Source organism: Carcharodon carcharias, chromosome 33 (assembly GCF_017639515.1).
Source record: "Carcharodon carcharias isolate sCarCar2 chromosome 33, sCarCar2.pri, whole genome shotgun sequence".
NCBI classification, from domain to species: Eukaryota; Metazoa; Chordata; class Chondrichthyes; order Lamniformes; family Lamnidae; genus Carcharodon; species Carcharodon carcharias.
This window is the reverse complement of record NC_054499.1, coordinates 10622325-10648283: the sequence shown is the minus strand read 5'-3', so window position 1 is coordinate 10648283 and position 25959 is coordinate 10622325. Positions and strand designations below refer to the sequence as shown.

Genomic DNA, 25959 nt, shown 5'->3' with positions numbered 1-25959 from the left:
CCCCCCACTCCTTGGGGGAGGTTATAGGATTTACCCCCCCCCCCCACCCCCACTTGGGGGGGGTCATAGGATTCCCCCCCCCATCACCGCCCTTGGGGGGGTGACATTGAGGACTGTGCCAAGCCTGAACATTCAAGAGTGAGGGAAAAGTGGGCCAATTCGTTGCTTTCTTTTGAGCTGTCGCTCGATGCAGCTTCTCAAGACCCTTTGCAGCTCAAGACAGAGCCCCTGATGCACAGCTTGTGGTCTGCCCCGGGGGGCAATTACCTACAGCCCGTTTTGCACACAGCAAGATCCCACCAAGCAGCACATTGGGGCCAAAGGGGAGCGGGCGATTTTGTTTGGTGGGCACAGGGGCGAAGGAGGGACGGCCATGGTGGTGGGGAATCGGAGGGGGGTTGGGGTGGGGGGGGGGTTGTGGGTGAGGCGGGAAAGGTGAGGGGGAGGGGAGTAGCCGAGTTGCTCTTGCAGAGGGCTGGCAGGGGCACGATGGGCTGAATGGCCTCCTTCTGTGCTGTAAACGCTCCATGCCCCGATGATTCTCCTCCGACGGGCAGCACGAGACCTTTGACAATGACGGGGCCCCCGAGTCATCCCCAGAAAAGCCGGAGCCTTTTACCATCGGGGGCGCCATTTCCAAGATGAAGGGGGCCTAGTCTGTGCACCGAGCTCTGGGTGGAGACTGGAACCCCAGTCTTCTCGATGGAAGCGAGAGTCCCAACAATGAGCTGTGCCGTCTCCTCAAGCCAACGCGCCATTGGATAAAGCCCTTCTAGAAAATTCTCAGGCATTTCATATCCTTCAAATTAAATGGCGGGAGGGTATAGGTGGGAGGGAGGGTTAGAAGGATCTGCTGATGAGGGAGGGGTGGGAGGAGGTTCATGTGGGGAGTAAACACCAGCATGGGCTAGTTCGGCCAAATGGCCTGTTGCTATGCGGTACACTCTGTGCCAACAACATAGGAATAATAATAGCTGAAGGGACATGCTGTTTGATGTGATTCTCCCAGTTGTTGGGATGTATGGGCATCACACCAGCACTGAAATTCATAGACCACATTACGTGTTTCTGTGACAAGGGAAAACCCTTCCCCTGGCATCTCTCAGCTGGTGAACAGTCAACGCTGAACCTCACCAGAGACCAACAGCCTGGACAAGGTAGACAAGGGAGAAGCTTGTGTCACCAGATTAAAATCAGGGATGCTCAAGAGGCCAGAATGGAGAGAGCGCAGAGATCTCGGAGGGTTGTGGAGCTGGAGGGAGTCGGATGACAGAGGAAGTGAGGGAACAAGGGCCATGGAGGGATTCGAAAACCAGGGTGCGAGAATGGTGGCGGTGCTTGACCGAGAATCAATGTGGATGAGTGAGTACAGGGAGGGGTGAGGTGGTGGGTGGGGGGCAAGGTGAGAAGCGAATGGGACTTGGAGAGAGTTAGGACAGGGGGCAACAGAATTACAGATACTCTCAGGCTTACACAGGGCAGGAGATGGAAGACTCAGAATAGAACCCGGGATCGTCATAAAGAATTCAAGGTATAGTGAAGGACATCAGGAAATTAAATGGGTAGACAGACTCTGTGATAGGACAAAATCTACAGGTTTGAGGAAGGAGGTTAAATGGATGGTTGTTATATAGAATGACAATGAATGTACAGACTAGGAACAGGCCATTCAGCCTTCTCGCATCGCTGCTTTATCTCACCCAGTCAACATATCCTTCTATCCCTTTCTCCTTCATGTGTTTATCCAGGTTCCCCTTAAATGCATCATTTTTAATTCATTCATGGGATGTGGGCATCATTGGCTGGGCCAGCATTTATTGCCCATCTCTACTTGCCCCTTGAGAAGGTGGTGGTGAGCTGCCTTCTTGAATCGCTGCAGTCCATGTGGTGTAGGTACACCCGCAGTGCTGTTAGGGAGGGAGTTCCAGGGTTTTGACCCAGCGACAGTGAAGGAACGGCCGATATATTTCCAAGTCAGGATGGTGAGTGGCTTGGAGGGGAACTTCCAGGTGGTGGTGTTCCCCATGTGTCTGCTGCCCTTGTCCTTCTAGATGGTAGGGGTTTGGAAAGTGCTGTCTAAAGAGCCTTGGTGAGTGGTGCAGTGCATCTTGTAGATGGTACATACTGCTGCTACTGTGTGTCGGTGGTGGAGGGAGTGAATGTTTGTGGATCGGGTGCCAGTCAAGCGGGAATGCTTTGTCCTGCACGGTATCAAGTTTCTTGAGTGTTGTTGGAGAATATTCCATCACACTCCACGCTATTCACCTCAACCACTCCACTGATGGCTTTCTGCTGGGAAGAGGTTACAAAACCAAATGGGCAGTTGGAGTTAAGATACAGATCAGCCACACTCGAATGTAAATTATAATCTGACTTTATGGGTTATTTCAGTAATAGAGCCATATGTTAATTAAATATCAACTATTTTTAACTGTATGCAGGTGGAAGGCATTAAATTGGAGTTTCACTTGAGCAGTTATAAAGAGACACGCACTCAAACTCGGATAGGTGAGTGAGGAGATGTGTGCTTGTAATCTTTCACTCTGTAAATAAATGTTAGAGCATAAAAAGATTGGCTCCAATTCTATCCTTCACCACCTGGTTTTCGTGAATATAACAGCATGAGACCTTCAGCAGCATGATTTAACTACAAGTCTTTATTAAAAGCAGACGCTAAGATACCATCATCTCTGCAAGATGATCGAGCCATTGGTCTCTCGGTCTCTTACTGAGCCATCTATTTGCGCTCCACGGGAAATGTGCCCCGATCGTTCCTTCCTTGACACGCACAGAGAAATGACTTGTGTGGCACAGAGGCTCCTTGATCCCATGTCGCTTGTACTCAGGAGTTCAACTGACATTACAGGCCCTTGGAAACCGGGGAATCTCATTCCAGCCTCCAAACCCACTGAGGAAAAGAAAGAAAGACCAGCCTTTGTATAGTGTTTTTCACGACTACTGGACATCTCAACGCGCCCTTCGGCCAATGAAACGCTTGAAGAAGAGTAGTCAGTGCTGTAATGTAGGAAAGACAGCAGCCAATCTGGGCACAGCAAGATCCCACAAACAGCATTTTTTTTTGTGTGTGTGTGTGTTTGTTTGTGATATCAATTGAGGGCTAAATACTGGCCAAGATTCTTGGGGGACAGAAACAGAAAGTGCTGGATAAACTCAGCAGGCCTAACAGCATCTGTGAAGCTTAAAAAAAAACAGCTAACGTTTCGATTCCTTATGACTCTTCTTCAGCTACAAGGACTCAAAATGTTAACTCTGTCTTTCTCTCCACAAGTGCTGTTTTTTTCCCCAGCGTGTTCTGTTTTTGTTTCAGGTTTCCAGGCAGCGCCTGCGGTATTTTGCTTTGATCTAAGATTTTTTGGGGGGGAGGGGAATGGGGAGCGTCCCTTGCCCTTCTTCCTTCCAAATAGTGCCACGAGATCTTTAACATCCGACCGATGCAGATGGGGGCCCCTCCTCCTCCTGGGTTTGCACGTCAGTCGAAAATCAGCACTTCCGACAGGGTGGTGCTCCTGCGGTACTGCGCTGGAGTGTCATCTTTGTCTTTTATGCTCAAGGTCCACAGTGGGCCTCGAACCCAGGCACCTTGGTGATTCAGAGGTGAAAGGGGAGTGCACTACCAGCTGAGCCATGGTGGATTGCAGAGCTCCCTTTATGTCTGGTGGCACTCCGCAACCAGTCTGGATTACAGTGGGCAGGCAGCTGGTGGTTGGAAACAGGCAGTCGGTTCACAACCAGATAGGACCACCCGGGACCACTGAAAAACCCTTTGGCAGGCTTGGAACGAAACAGAAAATGCTGGAAATGCTCAGCAACGCAGGCAGCCTGGGTGAGAACTAAGAGTTAGAGTCTTAGCTATTATTCTGACGAAGGGTCATTTCTTGCTTCTCCGTCTGCGAGATGCTGTCTGACCTGCTGAGTCTTTACGTCGCTCTCTCTTTTTATTTCAGCTTTCCAGCATCTGCAGCAGTTTGACTTGTTTTTTGCAAGCTGTGTGCATTGAGGGACAAATACAGAAGGATAGGGTTACAGCGCAGAATGAGGCCATTCAGCCCCTCGAACCGTGCCAGCCTCTCTGTGATGTTGGGCAGGGCAAAGATTTTCCATCGACAATGTCTAAATTCGCCTTGGGAAACTTGCTCTCCTTCGCCTCCCCCTGGCTATAATCGGGGCTGCTCCATCACCTCGCATTGCCCAGGGATGCAAAAGGGGACAACGGGTATGCTTCTTCTGGTGCTCCAGACATGAGCAGCCCAGTGAGTCCCTGTCTGCAAGCCAGCTGAGTCATCGGACACAGCTCCGTCTCCCCTCTACCCCTCTTCTCCTCTCCCCTTCCACTCGTTGGGAGACGGGGGGGGTTTAGATTCATCCCTTCACTGTTTTTCTCAGTTGCCCCTCCTCTATTCCTGGGTGCATGCGCCCCAGCGAGCTGGGATCTGCCGAACAGAAAGATTCCATTTAAAACGAAAGGAAGACTTGCATTTATGTAGCGCCTTTCGCAGCCACCAGAAGCCTCAAAGCGCTTTACAGTCAGTGAAGTTGTTTTTGAAGTACAAGTGTATCGCAGGAAACACGGTAAGCAATTTGCGCACAGCAAGCTCCCACAAACAGCAGTGTGATAATGGCTGGGTCATCTGTTCTTGTGATGTTGGTTGAGGGATAAATATTGGCCCCAGGACAGGGGAGGGGGGAGAACATCCCTCCACCCCCCCCCCCGCTCTTCTTTGAAATAATACCATGGGATCTTTTACATTCCCCTAAACAGGCAGCTGGGGCCTCAATTTAACATCCCATCTAAAAGACAGCACCTCTGATAATGCAGCACCTCCATCAGTCCCAACCTGGAGTGTCAGCCTAGGTTTTTGCACTCAGGTTCTGGAGTGGGGCTTGAGCCCAGAAACTCAGGGGTGAGAGCGCTACCAACTGGGTCCCAGCTAGCACATGAATCGATTTTTAAAAAAAAGAGATTGGGAAACCAATGATATGCTGAGTAAGTGTGTAGTTCAGTCAGTGGCAGCTACCGGGTGTGGTGCTGAGTCACATAATCCAGGGGGAGCCTATAATCATCTGTCCCAATCCTTGATTATAACAGCGAATAGACAATGTCCCAGAACAGAGCCCTGTGGGGCGCTGCTAACCACTTCCAACCACTCTAAGGCACTCCCCTCAACTCTGACTGCCATTTCCTATCTCACCAGTTTTTAGTCCAATTAACTACCTTCCCTGCATTGACGATCCCTTTAAAATGTTTCCTATAGTCTTCAATTGTTCTGTTTGATTAGTAATTCTGTTTATTATTGATGCTCACTGTGCTTGATTAGTTTAGCCTGGGTGTGGACTCTGAGCAAAGTAGACAAATTGTAGAAAGAGCCGGAAGCAAACAGCTGAAGCATGGAGCAGACATTTTAAAGCACTGTGAATAAAACTTGTTACATGCGTAGAAACTAGTGTCATATCTATCTAGATCAGAGCAATAAAATATGTACTTCCTGTAATGGTACCATGTCAAAATGTCTCTCCTCCTTGTTCTCCCACCCACTCATGAACTTTCGCAATTATGCTCCCATTCACAACCTTGTGCACTCTTCCTCCCTCTCACTCACTCGCTCTTAATTCCCGATTGGAAATTGGAGTGAGACAGAAGCCCTCATAGTGTCTCGAGGGTGAGACCCCAAATGACTCCCGGGACATCCTTTTGATCTGGCTGACAGGGCTGGCTGTGTGATCACTAAGGCCGCATGGTAATTTTCCCTCAGGAGTGTCCAGCGGCCTGTTGGAACCGGGCTGCACGTCTTCAGGTGAGGTCGCGGCCCCTGCGATCATGGTTTGTGGAAATGAGTAAGCTGAATTTGACTGTCTGTGAGGCACTGAGTCACTACCAGAGACCACCCTGGAGGTCATAAGATCATAAGAAATAGGAGCCAGGAGGAGGCCATTCGGCCCCTCAAGCCTGTTCCCCCATTCAATAAGATCACGGCTGATCTGATTGTGGTATTAACTCTGCTTTCTTACCTGCACCCCATACCTCCTTTGGAGATCAAAGATCTGTCTAACTCGGCCTTGAATATATTCAGTGACCCAGCCTCCACTGCTCTCCGGGGTAGAGAATTCCAAAGATCAACGATCCTCTGAGAGAAGAAATTCCTCCCCATCTCTGTTCCTGACATGACTCCCCTTAAACTGTGCCTAGTCCTAGATTCCCCCACGAGGGGAAACACCCTCTCAGCATCTACCTTTTTGAGCCCCCTTCAAATCTTATAAGTTTCAATAAGATCACCTCTCATTCTTCTGAACTCCAATGAGTATAGGCCCAACCTGCTCAACCTTTCCTCATAAAACAAATGCCCTTGATCCCAGGAATCGGCCGAGTGAACTTTCCCTGAACGGCTTCCAATGCAGATATATCCTTCTTTATATAAGATGACTAAAACTGTACACAGTGCTCCAGGTGTGGTCTCACCGATGCCCTGTACACTTGCAGTAAGTCTTCCCCACTTTTACATTCTACACCCGGCCCTTGCAAAAAAGGCTAACATTCCATTTGCCCTCCCAATCACTTGCTGTACCTGCATGCTAAATTTTTGTGATTCGAGTATCAGGACACCCAGATCCCTCTGTACTGCATCATTCTGCAGCCTCTCTCCATTTAAATAATATTCTGCTTTTCTATTCTTCCTGCCAAAGTGGACAACCACTTGTTGTTCTGTCCTGAGATGTTCTACCTTAGACTCTAGGCATGGGACTTCATTCTCAGACAGACTCGGAGCAGACTCGATGGGCCGAATGGCCTCATTTCTGCTCCTATGTCTTATGGTCTACACTGATATCTGCTTAACACTTGTTCATTAGTACTACATCTAGACAGGTTACAGAATAACCTAGTTACACATCTCTCCTAGGCCATGATTCCAACCTCTCTCTCTCTCTCTCTCTCTAATACATGATGGGCTGATGTCAGTGGTAGATCGTGATCTATGTCATACATTAGCATATTCCAGCTATTAATACTTTACAACATCTGCCCAAATTTTTGCCCTCATGGGGGAGGTCAGGGTAAGGAAGGGGGTAATGTCATCTCCACCGACCCCCACCCACAACATCTGCAGATTTCCTCACAAGGCCACTCAAGCAGGGCTGGACTAAGCTGTCGGACACTCACACACACTAAACGTTGCACTCTGGCACTGACACTCACACCCTTACATCTAAACTCACTGCTTCCTGCTTACACTCATCCTTCTCATTGTTAACATGGGTCTCTCAATCGACCCCTCCTCTGGTTCACAACAGTACTTTTTCAATAAGCATGAGACACTCAATGGTGAAGAACATGGGATCAACTCGATTGATGTCTAGCATTGGTGACCAACCCAACATAGGAACAGGGAGAGGCCATTCAGCCCGTCCACCCTGTTCTGCTGCCATACAATGAGATTATGGCTGATCTGTGACCTAACCCCTTTGCCCCATATCCCCCCACACCTTAATGGTTAACAGCATCTTCTGAATCTCAGATTTAATGTTAATAATTGATCTAACATCAGTTGCCGTTTGCGGAAGCGAGGTTAAAATTTCTTGATGGGCCGAATGGCCTAATTTTTGCTCCTATGTCTTATGGTCACCCTTTGTGTGTGGAAGTGTTTCCTAATTCCACTCCTGAATGGTCAAACTCTACTTTGAAACTCTGACCCCGAGTCCCAGACGTCCAAGCCAGCGGAAATAATTTCTCTCTATCGACTCAATCTGTCCCCCTTAATATCTTAAAAAAACCTTGATCAAATCACCCCTTACCCTTCTAAATGCCAGGGAATACAAGCCTCATTTGTGAAGTGTCTCCTTGTAGCTTAATCCTTGGTGTCCAGGTCTCATTCCGGTAAATCTGCACTATGCTCCCTCAGGGGCCATTGTATACTTCCTATGGTGTGGTGGTCAGGACCTGCTCACAGTAACTCCAGGTGTGGTCTAACCAGGGCTTTGTAGAGCAGGATCATGACTTGTACTTTACTCCTTTGTATTCTAGTCCTCCAGAACCCCATGAGCCTTTTTTTATTATTTCCTCTAGCTGTTCAAGATATGTTAATGACTGCTGTGCCTGGATCCCCCGAATCTCTTTGGACTCCCACTGCTTGTAGCTTTTCACCATTCACAAAGTCCCCCATCCTTTTAGTTTCAAAGTGAATGACTTCACATCTGCTAAAATCGAAATCCATTTGTCACAATTTTACTCCTTCACTGAATCATTAATAGCTCTTTTGTATTATGAGACTCGCATCTATCTACACTGCTTACAATGCTGCCTCTCCCTGTGACCCCACACCAGCCACAAGAGAGCCTTTTCAGTTCTCTATCTCCCGAGCCCTCCAAGAAGCTATTGATGACCACATCCTTCTATACACCAAAGGTACATGCCAGACCTCCTGATATATCCATTCCCAAATCCTTTCAAGACAGTCCATTCATGTAAACTGCTGTTCACCCCATAGCTACCTCCCTCAAACAAAATGTCCTGACCGAACTGTTCTTGAATCATTTGAAGAACAGGCTTTATTAACCCTTATCTTTCCATCCTGGAATGAATCGATGTGTGAATGGTTTGGCAGTGATAATGTCACCTAACCTGCAATCTTGAGGGCCCACCCCTCCCAGGCTAACACCCTGGGGGACTCAGTTGATGGTTCTGATGCACTCAGTTGATGGTTCTGATGCACTCAGTTGAAGGTTCTGATGCACTCAGTTGAAGGTTCTGAAGAACTCAGTTGATGGTTCTGATGCACTCAGTTGATGGTTCTGATGCACTCAGTTGATAGTTCTGATGAAGAGTCGTACGGACTCGAAACGTTAACTCTATCTTCCTCTCCACAGATGCTGTCAGACCTGCTGAGTCGTTCCAGCAATTTTTATCCTTGGGGATATGGGTTGAAGTCCCACTGTGGGGTAGTGGGGAGGGTTAAACTAACGAATCAGGAATGGAAAGCTTGCCTCAATAACAATAATGATGATGTTATCACTGATTGTGGTAAACGCTCAGATGGTTCACAAATTTCCCCTTAGGGAAGGAAATCTGCCTTCCTTACCCGGTCTGACCTATATGTGGCTCTAGAGCCACAAGAAGGTGGTTAACTTTTAACTGCCCTCAGGGGTAATTAGGGAAGGGCAGATGCTGCCAGCTACAAATGAACCAGAAAAACAAATGGATTCCTCTCACTCTGTTTAGCTTCCAAAGTTACATCCTAATTTTTGATGTCATGTTTTCCTTCACACACTAAAGGTGGAAGATAAGATTTTGCCTGGTGATCCTTCTAATACATCCTCTCTGTCTTGGATGGCAAGAGTGCTAAAATATTAACCCTTAACACCCCAAGTTAGCCTGACGCAGGATGAGGCCATTGGTCATTGATGAAGCAGCTGAAGATGGTTGGGCCGAGGACACTACCCTGAGGGACTCCTGCAGTGATGTCCTGGAGCTGAGTTGACTGACCTCCAACAACCACCACCATCTTCCTTTGTGCTAGGTATGACTCCAACCAGCGGAGAGTTTTCCCCCTGATTCCCATTGACTCCAGTTTTGCTAGGGCTCCTTGATGTCACACTCGGTCAAATGCGGCCTTGATGTTAAGGGCAGTCACTCTCACCTCACCTCGGGAGTTCAGCCCTTTCATCCATGTTTGAACCAAGGCTGTAATGAAGTCAGGAGTTGAGTAGCCCTGGCAGAACCCAAACTGGGCATTAGTAAGCAGGCTGCTTCATCAATGACCTTCCTCCCATCATAAGGTCAGAAGTGGGGATGTTCGCTGATGATTGTACAATGTTCAGCACCATTTGTGACTCTAAGAGCAGGTCAGAGACTAGGAATCCTGTGATCAGTAACTCACCTCCTGACTCCCCAAAGCCTGTCCACCATCTACAAGGCACAAGTCAGGAGTGTGATGGAATACTCCCCACTTGACTGGATGAGTGCAACTCCCACAACACTCAAAAAGCTCGTCACCATCTCACAAGGCAGCAAGAATTTTAAACCACACTCTTAAAATACAGCCTGCAATCAGGTATGGTTACCACCTCAATGTGTTGTTATGAGGATTTGCATTCTCTTAAAAAATGAAACTTTTATTTCTACTTTTTCTGGCTGGATTTAAAAGAAAACAATAAACTGTCATCCTACTAAGGCAATAGAGAACGGCCCACCAGCACGAATGTACAACTTGCATTCCAGCCAAGTGGGATGAAAAGGGAGCAGACATCCAAAACACCCTAAGGAGTGTGAAAGGCCCCACCTCCTACTGGCTTTCACATTATCTTGAAGCTCGTCAAAAGTCCCTGACATGAGACATCAGAATGCAACTATCTGTTCCACAAAGGCTGACATGGTATTCAAATTCCTCTGGCATATACAGCCAGCCAGTAGGACTTTTAAGGATTGTTTCACCGAGCCAGAGCGATCACAAGGAGAGAACACAGTTGCCATACTGAAAAGCTGTAAGAAAGCCCTCTTTCTCTCTCTCTTCCTCTCAAGAGTACTGCACCCGGTTTTGCAAAGTTACCATCCTGAGAAGACAAAGCTACTGCAAACTGAATTCTGAATAAAAAAGTGAGGTTTGCTCCATACAACTACATCCAAGAAGACAACCGAAGAGAGTGGGCTGCAGCGTGGAATCACTGCATCGTGAACAGCCATACAACCATACATTTAATCGCTTATCCTCTTCACTACCTGTACAATCTCTTTAAGCCTATCCTCTTATTCTTCCACCTGCACTATGGTGTGTGGGGGATGGGGGGGGGGGGGTGGGGTGGGGGCGGTGGAGGTGGGGTCCAAGGAATGCATCTGAATGCTTTTCTTAATTCGGGATGGAGTCTCAATAAACTCACCTTGTTCTGCTGCTAAAGGTCACAGAAACTATAATCAAAAGGCATACATTGCTGGGCTCCTGCAATGTTGGTAAGGGAAAGAAGAACAGCCTTAGTCACAGGAGTTTCCATAGTGTAGTGGTTATCACGTTGGCTTCACACGCGAAAGATCCCGGGTGGAAACATTATGTGGCAAAGTTGTTTTTCAGCTTCAAGTTACTCGTTCATTGTGATATCACAGTTTTGCTGTCATGACAACCAACACTTCAATCCAGATTCCTGAAATATACATGTAGAATGAGATAAGAGCGAGAGTTCCCCACACACAAACCACAAAATAGCTTCTGAGAAGAGGGATGGATGGATGTGGTGCAGGTTTAGTTCAACCCGAGGAGAGACTCGGCACCTGGAGTGGGCCTGACAGGAATCGGGGGGCCATCGGGAAGGTGATGATTAAATTGACGCCCAGGCTCGGGGCCTATCTCTTCCCCGAGGAGGCAGCAGCAACAGCCGCAGGGACGGACCGGGGGGAACTCGAGTTTAAAAATAGGGGGCAAAATCCTGACAGTGACGTCACAGGAAAGCTGTGAGCTGTTTGGCCGGTGAGAATTGCAGCTGTGTTTTCCCGTCTCCAAAGTTAGGGAGTTAGTCTAAGCAGCTGGGAGACTAAAAACGTTAACGCTTTTAAGGAAAGCATCCAGTTAGCATTTATTCAGCACAGGCAGTTGCTGTAAGTGCTCTGAGGGGAAGCGGTGGCTGAGTGAGAGACCAGTTTACTGCCGTTGGCAAATTTATATCTCTCCTTCGCCGGTCATTCATCTAAAGCATTGATAGATATAATCCTGGGGAAACAATCTCACTGCAGTAACTGATAAGGACAAGCCCTTCCTTCAGGCCCGGCTAGCTCAGTCGGTAGAGCATGAGACTCTTAATCTCAGGGTCGTGGGTTTGAGCCCCACGTTGGGCGAGTGTTTGTTTTAAACACAGATCCAGCCCCATCTCTGAACTTCCATGAGATTTAACTGGACTTGCCCCACATTCCTGCTGTCAACGTTTTAAATGACACTCTTAAAATACAATCTGAAAAATCACATGTGGCTACCGCCTCAACACATCCAAAGCACAAAGTAAATCCTTCAACTTTCCACTCTCCCTCACCAGCAACTCCTTTCATTCTGCAAAAGAAGGTTATCCAGAAATGAAACTGATTGAAAGTCATCTATTGTCCAGACTGGATTCAAATGAGTTACAATTCAATAAAATTACCTTCATGTCATGAGGAACTTCTATAAAAGTTTGGATAAAACTCCAGCACAGTTCTTTAGCGATCCCTGGCGGTCGAGTGATTGGGGGTTTTACCCACAGACTAAAAGACAATTGTTTCAATGTTCGGGACTGAAACTCTAACCATGTGCTGGGGAATGAAAGCCGTTCTCACTGAGGGAGAGCGGTTATAGTGGTAGGATTTATTCTGTGCTTTTCATGTCCCTCATAGCTGGCTTTACACCTGGTAGTTTAAGAGACGTTGTTAACATGTTGTCTTGCTGGTGAGAGTGGGAATGTGGTACAAGTTCAGTGAAATGGAAGAGGAATTCGGAGTTGGGGTTTGCCGTTGAAACAAAGATAAATATTCAGAGAAAAAAAGGAGCTACAAAGAATAACAAATCCAGTCACAGGAGTTTCCAGAGTGTAATGGTTATCACATTTGCCTAACACACAAAAGGTTCCCCAGTTCAATCCCGGGTGGAAACATTATGTGACAATGTTTTGTTCCTCACTCAAGTTACTCAGCCAATGTTTATGTCACAATTTTTCTGTCATGACAGCCAACACTTCAATCCAGATTCCTGAAATATACGTGTAGAATGAGAGCAAGAGTTCCCCACACACAGGCCACAGAATAGCTTCTGAGAAGAGGGATGGATGGATGTGGTGCAGGTTTAGTTCAACCCGAGGAGAGACTCGGCACCTGGAGTGAGCCTGACAGGAATCGGGGGGCACCGGGAAGGTGATGATAATGAAACAGCTCTGAAGAAGAATCGTACAGACTTGACACGAAAACTCTGTTTCTCTCTCCAAAGAAACTGTCAAACCTGCTGAGTTCCTTTTTCCAGCATTTTCCGTTTTTACTACAGATTTCCAGCATCCCCAGTATTTTGCTTTTATAATTAAACTGAGGCCCAGGCTCGGGGCCTATCTCTTCCCCGAGGAGGCAGCAGCAACAGCCGCAGGGACGGACCGGGGGAAACTCGAGTTTAAAAATAGGGGGCAAAATCCTGACAGTGACGTCACAGGAAAGCTGTGAGCTGTTTGGCCGGTGAGAATTGAAGCTTTGTTTTCCCGTCTCCAAAGTTAGGGAGTTAGTCTAAGCAGCTGGGAGACTAAAAACGTTAACACTTTTAAGGAAAGCATCCAGTTAGCATTTATTCAGCACAGGCAGTTGCTGTAAGTGCTCTGAGGGGAAGCGGTGGCTGAGTGAGAGACCAGTTTACTGTCGTTAGCAAATTTATATCTCTCCTTCGCTGGTCATTCATCTAAAGCATTGATAAATAGAATAAAAGCAAAATACTGTGGATGCTGGATATCTGAAACAAAATCAAAAAAACCTGGAAAAACTCAGCAGGTCTGACAGCATCAGCAGAGTGGAACACAGTTAACGTTTCAAGTCTGTATGACTCTTCAACAGAACTAAGGAAATGGAAAAATAAAGTGAAATAAAAGCTGGTAGAAGGGGGGTGGGACAGGAGAGCTGGATAGAGAGCCAGTGATAGGTGGAGGCAAAGAAGAGATGTCATAGACCAAAGGATAAAGAGATGGTGATATTATCTAAGGAATGTGCTAATGGGGACAATAAGGGTAGCAAGCAGGACAAGCTAGTGGCAGATGGCCCTAGTGGGGGTGGGGTGGAGGGAAGGGATTGAACTGGGCTAAAAGGTGGAGATAAAACAATAGATTGAAATAAATTTTAAAATCGGTGGGAAAAGAAAGATATATATTTAGAAAATTATAAATGAATGGGAAAAGAGGGATCGGAAAAGGGGTGGGGATGGAGGAGAGAGTTCATGATCTGAAATTGTTGAACTCAATATTCAGTCCGGAAGGCTGTAAAGTACCTAGTCGGAAGATGAGGTGCTGTTCCTCCAGTTTGCGTTGAGCTTCACTGGAACATTGCAGCAGGCCAAGGACAGACATGTGGGCATGAGAGCAGGGTGGACTGTTGAAATGGCAAGCGACAGGGAGGTCTGGGGCATGCTTGCGGACAGACCAAAGGTCTTCTTCAAAGTGGTCACCCAGTCTGCGTTGGGTCTCTCCAATGTAGAGGAAACCGCATTGGGAGCAGCGAATGCAGTAGACTAAATTGAGGGAAGTGCAAGTGAAATGCTGCTTCACTTGAAAGGAGTGTTTGGGCCCTTGGTCGGTGAGGAGAGGGGAAGTGAAGGGGCAGGTGTTGCACCTTCTGCGATTGCATGGGAAGATGCTGGGGGAGGGGTTTGAGGTGTAGGGGGTGATGGAGGAGTGGACCAGGGTGTCCACTTTGCAGAACACTTTCAGTCTGTCCGCAAGCATCACCCAGACCTCCCTGTCGCTTGCCATTTCAACACTCCACCCTGCTCTCATGCCCACATGTCCGTCCTTGGCCTGCTGCATTGTTCCAGTGAAGCTCAACGCAAACTGGAGGAACAGCACCTCATCTTCTGACTAGGCACTTTCCAGCCTTCCGGACTGGATATTGAGTTCAACAATTTCAGGTCATAAACTATCTCCTCCATCCCTACCCCCTTTCTGATCCTCCTTTTTCCAATCATTTATAATTTTCTAAAAATATATCTTTCTTCTCCCACCTATTTTTAAATTTATTTCGATCTATTGTTTTATCTCCGTCTTTTAGCCCATTTCGATCCCTTCCCCCCACCCCCATTCGGGCCATCTGCCACCCTTAATGTCCCCATTATCCCATTCCTTAGATAATATCACCACCGTCAACACCTCTTTATCCTTTTGTCTGTGACATCTCTTCTTTGCCTCCACCTATCACTGGCCCCCTATCCAGCTCTACCTGTCCCACCCCCGCCCACCAGCTTATATTTCACCTCATTTCTCCATGTCCTTAGTTGAGATGAAGAGTCATATGGGCTCAAAACATCAACTGTATTCCTCTCCGCCGACGCTGTCAGACATATTGACGTATAGAACCCTGGTGACAAGCCAATGTCACTGCTATAAGTGATAAAGACACAAATGTCCTTCAGGGCTGAGTATTTCAGTTTGTAGAGTGTCAGACTCTTACTTTCAAGGTTGTGGGTTTGAGTCCCCTGTCGGGTGAATTTTTTTTAAACACCTATCCACCATTCTACAGATCCAGCCCCACCACTGACATTTAACTAAACTTGTCCCACATTCCTGCTGTCAATGTTTTAAACGACACTCTTAAAATACGATATGAAAAATCACATGTAGCTACCGCCTCAACACGTCCAAAGCACAAAATAAACCCAACTTTCCACTCTCCCTCACCAGCAATTCCTTTCATTCTGCAAAAGAAGGTTATCCAGAAATGAAACTGATTCAAATCATCATCCTTTGTCCAGACTGGATTCATATGAGTAATAACTCACTAAAATTACTTTCGCTCCGTGAGAAACATCTATAAAAGTTTGGATAAAACTCTAGCACAGTTCTTTAGCGTTCCCTGGCGGTTGAGTGATTGGGGTTTTACCCACAGGCTAAAAGACAATTGTTTCAATGATCGGGACTGAAACTCTAAACGTGTGCTGGGGAATGAAAGCCGTTCTCACTGAGGGAGAGCGGTTATAGTGGTAGGATTTATTCTGTGGTTTTCGTGTGGTGAACTGTCCCCCAACGCTGACTTTACACCTGGTAGTTTAAGAGACTGGATGAAAATGTGAGTTTGCTGGTGAGAGCAGGAAAGTGGTGTCAAGTTTAGAGAAAAGTGAGAGGAATTCATCTGTGTAACAAAGATAAATATTTCAGGAACATTGAGCTGAATGATGAACGCTCTCAAACCCAGGAGTTTCGAGATACGCTTGCTGTGAGCTGGACAATATTCAGCCTTGGGCTGACGGGTAGCAAGTAACATTCGTGCTACACAAGTGCCAGGCAAAGACCATCTCCAACAAGAGAGAATCCAACCATCTCCCCTTGATAAAAACCCGCTTTCTAAAACCCGCTTTCACAGCCATAACTCCTTTCTCAGTGACTGTCTCCGTCTCCGACTTACCCCACGTGGATTTCAACGGAAATTCCACCCCTCATGTTTTGAACCCACCCAGGATTACAGGTATCTCCGGGACATAAAACGTTTCTCGGACTGCTGTTCCCGTCACATTCTGAGATCCACACTCAGTGCCATGCGCCGCCATATGAACACAGTTGACCTCTCCCTCCAGCAGCTTTTCAAAGCTGGGCGTGCCCCCAGTTTCATTTTATTCTTCGTCTCATCCGACGCCTCAACAAGAAACTTTTTCTCTTTCTCTCAAGTGCTAAGGAACGCAAGCTCCAACAACTCATCGACACCAACACCCATCTAGGACCCTCCACCCCTGCCTGTTCCTCCGTCCCCACCCCATCTTCCAATCCCAGCCCCAGCCGTGTATTCACTATACCCCCTGACCTTCCCCTCTCCGATGCTGAATGTTCAGTGCTCAGCAAAGGACTTAGTTTCATACCCTTACGCCCTCACCTCAATGAATTTTGGGCTCGGCATGATGCTGAACTCTTCTTCCGCCGTCTTCGTCTCCGGGCTCACTTCTTTGGGCGGGAGTCCTCTCCCAGTGCAACGGATCCTTTTACCCATCTCCAATATTCTCCCTCCACCTGGACCCCTCCCTCTGGATTCTTACCTTCTCTCGATCTTTTCATTGAGAACTGTCGGCGCGACATTAGTCGTCTCAATTTCTCTGCTCCTCTCACCCATTCTAACCTGTCTCTCTCTGAACTTACTGCACTCCATTCTCTCAGGTCCAACCCTGAAATTGTCATCAAACCCACTGACAAGGGTGGTGCTGTTGTTGTCTGGCGCACTGACCTCTACCTCGCGGAGGCTGAGCGTCAACCATTTTAACACTCCACCCTGCTCTCTTGCCCACATGTCTGTCCTTGGTTTGCTGCATTGTTCCAGTGAAGCCCAACGCAAACTGGAGGAACAACAACTCATCTTCCGACTAGGCACTTTACAGCCTTCCGGACTGAATATTGAATTCAACAACTTTAGGTCGTGAGCTCCCTCCCCCATCCCCACCCCCTTTCTGTTTCCCCCTTCCCTTTTTTTTCCAATCAATTATAAAGATTTTCCTTTTCCCACCTATTTCCATTATAAAAAAATAAAAAAAAAACCCCACTAGAGCTATACCTTGAGTGCCCTACCATCCATTCTTAATTAGCACATTCGTTTAGATAATATCACCAACTTTAACTTTAACACCTATGTGTTCTATTGTACTATTGTCGTTGACATCTTTTGATGATCTGCTTCTATCACTGCTTGTTTGTCCCTACAACCACACCCCCCCTCCACCTCTCTGTCTCTCTATCTCTCCGCCCCCCACACACACACCTTAAACCAGCTTATATTTCAACTCTTTCTTGGACTCGAACTCAAGTTCTGTCGAAGGGTCATGAGGACTCGAAACATCAACTCTTTTCTTCACCGCCAATGCTGCCAGACCTGCTGAGTTTTTCCAGGTTATTCTGTTTTTGTTTTGCATCTCCCCTTGATGTTCACTGGCATTACCATCACTGAATCGCCCGCTATCAACATCCTGAGGGTTACCATTGATCAGTAACTGACCTGTTCCAGCCATATAAATACTGTGGTTACAAGAGCAGGTCAGAGGCTGGGAATTCTGCGGCAAGTAACTCACCTCCTGACTCCCCAAAGCCTGTCCACCGTCTACAAGGCACAAGTCAGGAGTGTGATGAAATACTCCCCACTTGCCTGGATGAGTGCAGCTCCCACAACACTCAAGAAGCTGGACACCATCCAGGACAAAGCAGCCCGCTTGATTGGCACCCCATCCACAAATTTTCACTCCCTCCACCACCGACACACAGTAGGAGCAGTGTGTGTACCATCTACAAGATGCACTGCAGAAACTCAACAAGGCTCCTTAGGCAGCACCTTCCAAACCCATGACCACTACCTTCTAGAAGGACAAGGGCAGCAGACATATGAGAACACCACCACCTGCTAGCTTAGTCTGTAGAGCATGCAACTCCTAATCTTGGGGTTGTGGGTTTGAGCCCCACATTGGGTGAGTGCTCATTTTAAACACATATCCACCATTCTACAGATCCAGCCCCACCTCTGAATTTCCCTGACATTTAACTGGACTTGCACAATATTCCTTCTCTCACAAGCTTCTGGACTTTCAGAAGGCTTTCGACAAAGTCCCACATAAGAGATTGGTGTGTAAAATTAAACCGCATGGGATTGGGGGTAGAGTATTGAGATGGGTAGAAAACAGGTTGGCACACAGGAAACAAAGAGTAGGAATAAACGGGTCTTTTTCCGAATGGCAGGCAGTGACTAGTGGGGTACCGCAGGGATCAGTGCTGGGACCCCAGTTATTCACGATATATATTTGTGATTTTAATGAGGGAACTAAATGTAATATCTCCAAATTTGCAGATGACACAAAGCTGGGTGGGAGGGTGAGCTGTGAGGAGGATGCAGAGATGCTTGTGTGTGATTTGGACAAGCTGAGTGAGTGGGCAAATGCATGGCAGATGCAGTATAATGTGGGTAAATGTGAGGTTATCCATTTTGGTAGCAAAAACAGGAAGGCAGATTATTATCTGAATGGCTATAAATTGAGAGAGGGGAATGTGCAATCAGACCTGGGTGTCCTTGTACACCAGTCGCTGAAGGTAAACATGCAGGTGCAGCAGGTGGTAAAGAAGGCAAATGGTATGTTGACCTTCATAGCGAGAGGATTTGAGTACAGGAGCAGGGATGTCTTGCTGCAATTGTACAGGGCCTTGGTGAGACCACACCTGGAATATTGTGTGCAGTTTTGGTCTCCTTATCTGAGGAAGGATGTACTTGTTATAGAGGGAGTGCAGCGAAGGTTTACCCAACTGATTCCTGGGATGGCTGGAGTCTTCACTCAGTGGAAATCATTAATATATACGACAAACTGCAAGGGCCCCAACACTGAGCCCTGTGGAATGCTACTGGAAACTGTTTTCCATTTGCCAAAGCATCCATCGACCATTACCCTTTGTTTCCTGTCACTGAGCCAATTTTGGATCCAACTCACCACTTTCCCCTGTATCCATGAGATCTCACTTTCCTGACCAGTCTGCCATGTGGGACTTTGTCAGATACCTTACTGAAATCCATGTAGATAACATCCACTGCACTACCCTCATCAATCCTCCTTGTTGCCTCCTCAAAAATTATATTAAGTTCGTAAGGTACGATCTTCCCCTAACAAAACCATGCTGTCTATCCCTGATCAATGTGCCTCTTTCTAAGTGACAGTTTATCTTGTCTCTCTTTGCCCACCACTGAAGTCAGAGTGACCAGCCTATAATTTTCTGGCCAATTCCTCGCACCTTTTTGAAATATTGGTACAACGTTCGGAGACCTCCAACCCTCTGGTACCTCGCCTGTATCTAGTGAGGATTGGAAAATAATCGTCAGAGCATCTGCTATTAGCCCTCCTTCACTTCCTTCAGCAGCCCAGAATACAATCCATCTGGCCCTGTGATTTACCCATCTTCAGGGATGTCAGTCCCTCCAGTACACCCTCTCTCACTACGCTTATTGTATCTCATATTTCACACTCCTCCTCTTTAACTAGAATATCCGCATCATCCCTCTCCTTAGTGACGACAGAGACAAAGCACTCATTCAGACCCCTGCCCACATCTTCTGCATCAACGCACAAGTTACCATGTTCACCTCTGATAATCCCTCCCCTTTCCTTAATTATTCAATTGCTCTTAATGTACTGGCAAAACACCTTGCGATTTTCTGTGATTTTACCTGCCAATATTTCTTTGTATCCTTTCTTAGTTTTGTTAATTTACATTTTTACTTCACCCTCCTGTACTGTCTATCCTCCTCCAGGCTTTGTGCAGCATTAAGTATTTTGTGACTGTCATAAGCTTTCTTTTACTGCTTTATCTTTGTCAGTTTGGGCCCTGTATGTTAATATATATGTAGCTTCTTTGCAGATAGAAAGAACATGGACACACACATGTTCCTCCTGTTTTAGTTAAACAAAATTAGTGGCCGACAGTCTTAAGATTCAATCTGAAAAATCAGATGTGGCTTCCATCTCAACATGTGCAAAGCACAAAATAAACCGTTCAACTGTCCACTCTACCTCACCGGCAATTCCTTTCATTCTGCAAACGGAGGTTATCCAGTGTCGTGAAAAGTGAATAAAGCCATGAATTACTTCTGGGCAGACTGAACTTTTAGTAAGGCTTGTGTCTTTTTAAAGAAACACAAGCTAGAACAGTGAGCAAAAGATGGCTGGAAATGTAAAGTGACCACCCTCTGGAAAATTCCTATGTGTGGGTGATACTGACAGATCGGTCCTGAGAGAACATGGGACGTCATAGCTGAAAAGGTGCCACGGGCTTCTTTAAGGTTTGATAAGGTCCCTCATGGCAGACTGGATAAGAAAGGAAGAGTCCCCATGTGACCTATGGCAAAGTGGCACATTGGATCCAAAATCGGCTGAGAGGCAGGAAGCAGAGAGTGATGGTAGAGGGGTGTTTCTGTGCTTGGAGGTCTGTTTCCAGTGGGGTTCCACAGCGCTCGGTGCTGGGGCCCTTGCTGTTTCTGGTGTACATAAATGAATTAGACTCAAATGTAGGGGGTATGATCAAGGAGTTTGCGGATGAGATGAAAATTGGTCAGGCCGTACATAGTGAGAAGGGTAGCCATAAACTACAGGAGGATATCAATGGACTGGTCAGGTGGGCAGAGCAGTGGCAAATGGAATTCAACCCGGAAAAGTGTGAGGTAATGCACTTGGGGAGGGTTAACAAGACAAAGGATTACACTATGAATGGTAGGACCCTGGAAGGTACTGAAGATCAGAGGGACCTTGGTGTGCTTATCCACAGATCCCTGAAGGTAGCAGGGCAGGTAGATAAGGTGGTTAAGAAGGCACATGGAATACTTGCCTTTATTAGTGAGGGCATAGAATACAAGAGCAAGGAGGTTATGCTGGAACTGTATAAAACGCTGGTTAGGCCACATTTGGATTAGTGTTTGCAGTTCTGGTCATCACATTATAGGAAGGATGTGATTGTACTGGAAAGTGTACAGAGGAGGTTTACCAGGATACTGCCTGGGATGGAGGGTCTGAACTATGAGGAAAGATTGGATAGGTGGGGTTGTTTTCCTTGGAGCAGCTAAGGTTGAGAGGGGGCCTGATAGAGGTGTAAGATTATGAGGGCCAGAGATAGGGTGGGTAGGAAGGCACTTTTTCCATTCATGGAGGGATCAATAACCAAGGGGCATAGATTTAAGGTAGGAGGTGGAAGGCTAAGAGGGGAGTTGAGGAGAAATTTCTTCACCCAGATGACGGTGAGAGTCTGGAACTCACTGCCTGAAAGGGCGGTTGAGTCAGAAACTCTCCTAACAGTTAAGAAGTATTTAGATATTCACTTGCATTGCCATAGCCTCCAGGGCTATGGACCAAGCGCTGGAAAATGGGATTAGTGAAGTCAGATCTTTGTGGACCGGAGCCAACATGATGGGCTGAATGGCTTCCTTCTGTGCTGTAAATGTCTTTGTGCCTATAAGAAGAGACACTTAAAAGGGTGATAGGGAAGATGCAAATGACTGAAATTTAATCTCCTGTGACCCCGGAGAAACAGACTGCTTTGCACATTTCAACAGCCACCCAAAATTCCATCTCCTGTTGATTTATATCTCAGAATCTGTAAATAGTTCAGGTAAGAATACAAGATGATTATTTCCTTTCCTGGAATGTACAGGGGAAAAACTGGGTTAAAAAGCTAGCTGCAGAGCAGGGCAGGGTGAGCTGGTCGCTCTGAGAGTGACAACATAAGACCACCAATAGTTACCCCTGCAGTTACAGAGAAAGTCTCTCTCTCTCTCTCTCTCTCCCTCTCTCTCTCTTGCTCTCTCTCTGTTCCTGGAGGCAAGGTTCTGCAGAAGCCACAATCCAAAAGGAAACAGGACAGCCTCTTCAGCTACCCTGCAGAACAAAGTGTCTCCAAAGCTAACTGCAAAACTGCCAAAGTCAGCTCTACTGGAATATCCCAAGTTAAGGGGGACAATGTACCACCATCTACACCTCATGGACATGCCTGCTTCTTTTCCATTAACTTTCATTTGGACTCTTAACTTCTCATTTCTGATCTGTGTGTTCTGCTTTTTAACTTATTTTCGGGCCTTGGTAACTAATAAACTAACTCTTTCTTTGAGTCAAAAACTCTGATTACATTGGCTCCTTTTAAGAAATAAATACTTTTGATCTGGGAAAAGATACCTTAAAGGGGCAGGGGGCAAGTCCCCCCTTTTAAGTTACCCTTGTGACGACCAAATGGAGGGGGTCGAATAAAGAAGGGGAGCCAGCTCATTCCTCCTCACCCCAAAACTGGGGTCCCATGTGGCAACATAACAAATTTGGGACCTCACCGGTGTCTGGGAGATCAGACAGACTCGAAACGGCACTTCTGTGTCTCTCTCTCCACAGATGCTGTCAGACCTGCTGAGTTTTTCCACCACTTTCTGTGTTTGTTCCAGCTCTGCTCTTTAGTGATCCCTGCTGGTCAAGTGATTGGGATTTGACACTCACATCATGGGAAGGAAGACAATTGTTTTAAGGGTTGTGACTGAAGTTCTACCCTTGTGTTGGAGAATGGAGGCTGGCCTCATTGCTGGGGAATGGTTACTGCATCTGTACAGAGCCTTGGTGAGACCACAGCTGGAGCATTGTGTGCTGGTTTGATCTCCTTACCTAAGAAAGATAATGCTTGCCTTAGAGAGAGTGCAGTGAAGGCTCTCCTGGGATGGCAGGATTGTCGTATGAGGAGATATTGGGCCAACTAGACCTGTATTCACTGGAGTTTAGAAGAATGAGAGGGGATCTCATTGAAACGTATAAAATTCTGACAGGGATGGACAGACTGGATGCAGGGATGATGTTTCCTCTGGCTGGGGGGGTCTAGAACCAGGAGTCACAGTCTCAGGATACGGGGTAGACCATTTAATGCTGAGATGAGGAGGAACCTTTTCAATCAGAGGAATGAAGAAACTTTTTTAAATTCAGTTATGGGATGTTGGCTTCGCTGGCTGGGTCAGCATTTATTGCCCTTGAGAAGGTGGTGGTGAGCTGCTGCCTTCTTGAGCCGCTGCAGTCCCTGTGGTGTAGGTACACCCACCGTGCTGTTAGGGAGGGAGTTCCAGGATTATGACCCAGAGACAGTGAATGAACGGCCGATACATTTCCAAATCACGTTGGTGAGTGGCTTGGAGGGGAACTTCCAAGTGGTGGTGTTGCCTGTGGGATTCTCTACCACAGGAGGCTGTGGAGGTCAAGTCACTGAATATAGTTTGGAAGGAAATTGATATATTTCTAGACTCTAATGGTGTCAAGGGGCATGGAGAGAGAGAGAGCGGGAGTATGGCGTTAAGATAGAGGATCAGCCATGATCATATTGAACAGCAGAGCAGGCTCGAAGGGCCGAATGGCCTACTCCTGATCCTATTTTCCATGTTCCTGTGGTCATAAGAACAGGATTTATTTTGTGGTTTTCATGTTCCTCAAAGCTGACTTTACACGTGGTAGTTGAAGAGATGATGTTAACATGTTGTCTTGCTGTTGAGAGTGGGAATGTGGGACAAGTCCAGTGAAATGGAAAGAGGAATTCAGAGCTGGGGTTTGCCTGTGAAACAAAGAAAAATAGTCATACAAAAAAGGAACAGCAAAGGATAATAGCTTCAGTCACAGAAGTTTCCATAGTGTAGTGGTTATCACGTTCGCCTCACACGCGAAAGGTCCCCGGTTCGATCCCGGGTGGAAACATTATGTGACAATCTTGTGCTTCTCTCTCACGTTACCTGTACAATGTTTACGCCACAATTTTGCTGCCATGACAACCAACACTTCAATCCAGATTCCTGAAATATACATGTAGAATGAGATAAGAGCGAGAGTTCCCCACACACAAACCACAAAATAGCTTCTGAGAAGAGGGATGGATTTATTCAGCACAGGCAGTTGCTGTAAGTGCTCTGAAGGGAAGCGGTGGCTGCGTGAGAGACCAGTTTACTGCCGTTAGCAAATTTATATCTCTCCTTCGCCGGTCATTCATCTAAACCATTGACAGATAGAATCCTGGGGAAACAATCTCACATCAGTAACTGATAAGGACAAGCCCTTCCTTCAGGCCCGGCTAGCTCAGTCGGTAGAGCATGAGACTCTTAATCTCAGGGTCGTGGGTTCGAGCCCCACGTTGGGCGAGTGTTTGTTTTAAACACAGATCCAGCCCCATCTCTGAATTTCCCTGACATTTAACTAAACTTGCACCAAATTCCTGCTCTCACCAGCCTATCAACTTTTTAAACGACATTTTAAAAATACGATCTGAATAATCACACGTGGCTACCAGCTCAACACATTCAAAGCACAAAATAAACCCTTCAACTTTCCACTCTCCCTCACCAGCAACTCTCATTCTGCAAAAGAAGGTTCTCCAGAAATGAAACTGATTTTAACGATCATCCTTTGTCCAGACCAGATTCATTATGAGTAATAACTCAATAAAATTACTTGAATACTTCATGAGAAACTTCTATAAAAGTTTGGATAAAACTCCAGCACAGTTCTTTAGCGATCCCTGGCGGTCGAGTGATTGGGGTTTTACCCACAGACAATTGTTTCAATGATCGGCACTGAAACTCTAACCGTGTGCTGGGGAATGAAAGGCGTTCTCACTGAGGGAGAGGGGTTATAGTGATAGGATTTATTCTGTGGTTTTCATGTGGTGAACTGTCCCTCAGCTGGCTTTACACCTGCTAGTTTAAGAGACTGGATGAAAATGTGAGTTTGCCGGTGAGAGCAGGAAAGTGGTGTCAAGTTTAGAGGAAAGTGAGAGGAATTCACCTGTGTAATCATTGAGAGCTCAGAGGGCGCAGGTCTCGTGTCCTAGTGACTGAGTTTAGCTAGGACTGAAGGGTTTAGCTTCCCTTACCACCTACTGCAGTTTCCCCAGTGATCCATATCCAAACACTCGTTAAACTCTCTTTTGTACAAAGCAGCCAATGTTTTAAAAACAAAAAATAAAACCAAAAAAACTGCGGATGCTGGAAATCCAAAACAAAAATAGAATTACCTGGAAAAACTCAGCAGGTCTGGCAGCATCGGCGGAGAAGAAAAGAGTTGACGTTTCGAGTCCTCATGACCCTTCGACAGAACTTGCGTTCGAGTCCAAGAAAGATTGAAATATAAGCTGGTTTAAGGTGTGTGTGGGGGGCGGAGAGATAGAGAGACAGACAGGTGGAGTGGGGGTGTGGTTGTAGGGACAAACAAGCAGTGATAGAAGCAGATCATCAAAAGATGTCAACGACAATAGTACAATAGAACACATAGGTGTTAAAGTTAAAGTTGGTGATATTATCTAAACGAATGTGCTAATTAAGAATGGATGGTAGGGCACTCAAGGTATAGCTCTAGTGGGTTTTTTATATCATGGAAATAGGTGGGAAAAGGAAAATCTTTATAATTTATTGGGGAAAAAAAGGGGGAAGGGGGAAACAGAAAGGGGGTGGGGATGGGGAAGGTAGCTTATGACCTAAAGTTGTTGAATTCAATATTCAGTCCGGAAGGCTGTAAAGTCCCTAGTCGGAAGATGAGGTGTTGTTCCTGCAGTTTGCGTTGCCAATGTTTTACGTTGCTGAAACAAATACAAAAAATACCTGGGAACAATCGGCAGATCTGACCTTGCTGCTGCGGTGCCGCGATCGATTCCCCGTTAGAAGCTGGTGCGTCCAAATCTGCACCTTCTGACCCTTTGCAGTTGACGTGTGGGGGAGATTATTGCAGGATCCTCCTGCAACAGATTTAAACTGCGAGAATCACA

General features: G+C 46.6%; 1 long non-coding RNA gene and 3 other non-coding genes across 4 annotated transcripts; 3 read left to right on the top strand and 1 right to left on the bottom strand.

The window, feature by feature from the left end:
• Positions 1 to 3321: 3321 nt before the first annotated feature.
• LOC121272394 lies at positions 3322 to 12948 on the bottom strand. The gene is made up of 3 exons (XR_005941880.1): positions 12833 to 12948; positions 10885 to 11269; positions 3322 to 4451 (listed from the first exon to the last, which is right to left on the bottom strand). It is a non-coding gene; the product is annotated as an uncharacterized LOC121272394 (long non-coding RNA).
• trnak-cuu lies at positions 11758 to 11830 on the top strand. Its single transcript has one exon. It is a non-coding gene; the product is annotated as a tRNA-Lys (tRNA).
• Positions 12949 to 23830: 10882 nt separating the features above from the next.
• On the top strand, positions 23831 to 23903 carry trnav-cac. The gene has a single exon. It is a non-coding gene; the product is annotated as a tRNA-Val (tRNA).
• Positions 23904 to 24267: 364 nt separating this feature from the next.
• Positions 24268 to 24340, top strand: trnak-cuu. The gene has a single exon. It is a non-coding gene; the product is annotated as a tRNA-Lys (tRNA).
• Positions 24341 to 25959: the final 1619 nt, after the last annotated feature.